Source organism: Pteropus alecto, unplaced genomic scaffold, assembly GCF_000325575.1.
Source record: "Pteropus alecto unplaced genomic scaffold, ASM32557v1 scaffold250, whole genome shotgun sequence".
Taxonomy (NCBI): Eukaryota; Metazoa; Chordata; class Mammalia; order Chiroptera; family Pteropodidae; genus Pteropus; species Pteropus alecto.
The window spans coordinates 425,866-430,658 of NW_006430732.1; the positions used below are offsets into that span (position 1 = coordinate 425,866).

Here is a 4,793-nt window from a genome sequence, read left to right on the forward strand (position 1 = left end):
GGCTTGGTAGTGGAGATTACTAAACATATTTCTACTTATACTGAAAAACCATTGAAGAGTTATGAAAGGCCTATGATTAAGTCATTATTTTAGAAATACGAGGCATACTTTGATCATTACAATGTGATGACACAATGGTCTGTACAGCAATTTGGCCAAATAAGAACTGGTTATCTTTTTTCATGTACAATTTTTTTCTATTATATTTATATAATATTTGTCAGAATGAATATATGACTTCAACATATATTCCCTTAATACAAAAATATCTGAGAGAGACTTCAAAATTGCAAAGGTCAACTCAGTATAACAGATATTATATTTTCAAATAATTATATAAAATCAAATACTTGGACTAATATTGCCTAATATTTAAAACAATGTTAAAGCCATATTTAGGCTACTTAATGGCCTTAGATGTTCTTTTCCCAATTCCAAATTTAGTGTTTCTATGAAAGTACTTCATTAGTTCATTATTATTTACGAGTTGCTGAACTCTTGTAGGCATGTCAGATATTATGAAAACAATCAAATCTTCTCATTATACAAAACTTAGACTGATATATAAATGAAATTCAGGTATAAAACAAAATCATTTGTAAGGAACAGCAATTTCTTATTCAAAATGCATTATGCTCTTATGCTATTTTATAATTTTCATACAATTATCTTTGAAGAGTTTATATTGTGTTCGTAGTAAGTAGAGTCTTAAAACACGCAATAACAAGACAAAGTAAATAGACATATTAGATTCATTTTTACTTCAATCCGCATTATTAAGTTATTTCCTGTTAAATATAATTTATTCGATCAAAATTTAACAAATATTTATAAATGCATTACATACAATTACATAGCAGTCATTAATTAAAATATCATATTATGCAAAATCAATGATAGGTAACCTAAAACTTTTCTTTCTACTACCACATAGTCTTTGAAAAATGTAGACTTTTTCTATTTATTCAAATTATTTAGAGCTTTTTTGGAAGATGTTATCCAAATATATTTTATAACATATTCTAATGAGTTATTTTAGGTTGGTACCATCACGTTTTTTTTTTTCAAAATTAAAATTCTATGTTTCTTTTTTTTGGTCTTAAGAAAAAAAACCTAAAACTTCATGAAGGTAATGTGTGTATGTGTGTGTGTGCGTGTGTGTGTGTGTGTGTGTGTGTGTGTGTGTGTGTATCAAAGTTTTGGCCCATGAACAAATGAGAAGTTTTACGAACTAATCTTTAGGCAGTCAAAAAATGAATGGGAAGCCATACTGGGGTTAAAAAAATTTCTTGAGTTGTTTCAATCAGGCTACTTCTTATGCTTCTGCTTGTCAGTTAAGATAGGTTGATTTGCCTCAAAATTTCACTTTGAGAGTCTTAAAGAAGCATTTTAGAGATGAAGCACAAAAGATATTTAAAGAATTGCAAATAAAGATTGAAGTTCTTTGTCAAGATACTTTTAAAATGAGTTTTATTTAAAAACATTCTATTAGCAACAATATTTTTAAGTATGCAAAAGTTATAGAAATATTTTCATTTTTAAAGGATATTGTATTTTAGCTGTGAGGAAGGAGTCATCTTGTGTGACCAATAACACACAAAATAAACTTTCAAATAGATTATAGAAAATTAAAAATCAGTGTTGCCAGTTTTGCCCATAAATACCCTTCTAGAATCAGTAGCGTTGTTTCTTAATTGGTATAAACTTCTTTATTTTCATAGCAATGAAACATGGGAAACACTTTCATCTACAAGAGAATCGTTCATGTTAATAACCTCAGATACAGTCTTACAACCAACTTTGACAAGTGCACTTCACTATAAACCTGTAATTGTCTCATAGTGTGCAATTCAGAGGATTTTGTACCATTATTCTTAATATCATAATCATCTGTCTTCTTTTGTTCAACATGAGAAAAATATATGGGGTAAATGTTTGGAACTGAAGATTTCATTATGCTTCACCAAGAACACAATAATATATTTATTACAATCTTAATAGAACTAACAAAAATAGATATATGGGACTTTGCTGTTACCTCTTTTTAAAAAAGAACATTCAACTGAGTAAATTTGAAGATCTAATTGGCTTTATTGAACATTTCATGAATTCGGACAGGATCCCATTTCAAATAAGAAGGAGCTCCAAAGAGCTATATAAAATGAAAGGTTTTCCTAGGCAGAAGAGTTAAGGTGTAAAGAAAGAACCAATTACCTTATCTTCCTTTGGGGTATGGAAAGGGCCTATGTGGCAGATTAACTCATTGGTGCTTCCCAGAAAATTCCAAGCTTGCAGGTAAGAAATACATTCCTGGGGAAGATTAAAACTACAGTTAGGTTAGGTAGTAAGTCCTGGTTTAATGACATAGATTTAGCACAAGTGACTTCAATTTGGGCCTGTTTTCTCTTTTTTTTAATATATCTATGAGTTAGATAAGATGCAATAATATATGTAAATATTTAATACAAATTTGTAAATATATTAGTTATAGTTACAAGTTCATAAATATTGGTACTTTAGTTCTGCTTCTGCACTATTTATCTGTTTACATTTAGTAATGTTATTGACAATTTTGTGGCCTTAGTTTTTTCTACTATAAAATTAAGGTCTATTTCCTTTATAAAACTTTATGATCTATGGTAAACAATTATAGGTAAAAATGTAAATAAAATACAATTTGGAATTTTAAAAAATTCCCCGCATGAAGTTGTTGGCCATCACTTTATAGGTTTTGTAATTTGCAAAACAAGTCTTATAAAAGATAAATACTTGCTCTTAGAAGTATTTGCTGAATTTTAAGTGGTTGTCACAAAGTGTTGCTGAATTTGTGATTTCCAGTATTTATTATGACTTTTTCTAGATAAGATCCCAGGGGTGGTCACAATAATAATATTATTGGTAATAATATTAACACAATAATAATATCATTATTAAAATACTTTATTTTGAAATGTGAATTCAAACTCAAGGGGAAAGAACATAAAAGTCATGTGTACTCTGGATAAAAGTTAACTTTATATTTTATGTATTAACTTTCAGAGTCTAATTACATCTGGTTTTCCTTAGAGGCAGGCTCATTCCAGTTAATAGGTGAAAGGTTTTGTTATATTTATGGTAAATCTTAATTCAAAATACAAAGCCTTTTTGTTTCTCTTCCCAGCTGGTCTTTAATTGTTTTTTTTTTTTCCTCCATGAGTATAATTCTTCAAAATTCACTGTGCTGAAAGTAACAGAACCTACATTAAATTTAGAATAGTTTAGAAAAACTTGTTCTCATTCTATTTTAGAGGTGCAAATTTGTGTTTATTGATTTTTGCAAACAGATACATTTATAAAGATAGTACATTAGTTTAATACATATTTGATCTCATAACAAGACCTTTAATCAAAGTTTTTTGTTATTGTTTTAAAGCTAAAGATTTATGTAAAATAAGATAAATAATAACATTTAAAATCTGCCCAGAGTCTACAACCATGCCACCCTGAACAAGCCCTATCCCATCTGATCTCAGAAGCTAAGCTGGGTCAGGCCTGGTTAGCACTAGGATGGGAGACCAACTAGGAAAACCAGGTGCTGTAGGCGTAAAAAATAAAAAAATAAAAAAAATAAGGGATTGTAAGCTGACAGGGTCCTTACAATCTGTGAGGTCAACCAAGGGTTGCCTCACCTAAAAAAGTAATAATAATAAAATAAAATAAATAAATAAAATCTGCCCAGAAAAACATAAACATTTCTAAAGTAAATTTAATTTTGAGGTAATAGAGAGCTAAAATTTACTTGCAAATATAAAATACATTAGGACAGCTGGAAAACGCATACTTTAAAAAGAATGTTAAAATCGAGAGTTTTGAATTTCAAGTTAATAAAAAAATAAACATACATTGAGAAGTATATTATCTACCTCTCGTAAAAATCAAGTTTTCTACAGATTAAAATCATAGAGATAGAGCATTTCAGGTATTTCCTAAGAAACATTTCCTAAGCAATAACAATTTCAATTTAAAAAGTAGTAAAATTGTTCCACCCCTTTAGTTGATAAAAACTTTTATTTCCTGCTGTGAGGACAAATCTTAGCTCTAATGTTTTCTTATAATTAAAAGAATTTAAGAGTGAATTTGGAATATGTTCCTAATGCTGGAACACTTTGAAATTTGTTGTCAAATTGTCAGGGCAGCACAGACTCCCCAGCATCCACATGTGGCTTCTGTTTTTGGCATGCAAATCGCAGTCACAGTTGTCTAAATGTAACTGGTAACTGGCAATAGTCTATGTTTTCCTTATATTTAATGGTGGATTTTTATCAAAAGAAGAAGAATATTCTGAGACACAATGGTGTGAGCATGCCATTCCAAACACACTGTCTTGAACATATGTAGATGTAAATCAGAGGTCTTTGATTAGTGATAAAAATAAAATAGAACCATTTATTGCATCTTTTGTATTTCATAGTGTTTTTAATGTATTTCAATTGTTAAGCATTTTAATGACCTCAACCTCATGAAATATTTAATCTGAAGTTTAGAGTGATGTGGTCTTTATTTTTAAAAAAATATAACATTATTTTAGCTCCCAATTTGAATTGATGGTGTATGGTACTATTGATCTGCATAATAAAGCGTTATTGATAGAATAGTGCAAAATAACTTTTTTTATTATTATGATAATGACGTTGGTTAACAAAATCCAGTAAGTTTCAGGAGTACTATTTAGCCCTAAGGCATATGTATATATATATAACTTCAGATTAAATATTTCATGAGGTAAAGGTCATTAAAATGCTTAACAATTATAT

At 28.9% G+C, this 4,793-nt stretch overlaps 1 pseudogene; it reads left to right on the forward strand.

Moving 5' to 3' along the window:
- Positions 1–3,464: 3,464 nt before the first annotated feature.
- On the forward strand, positions 3,465–3,583 carry LOC112484585 (annotated as a pseudogene).
- The last annotated feature ends 1,210 nt before the right edge of the window (positions 3,584–4,793 follow it).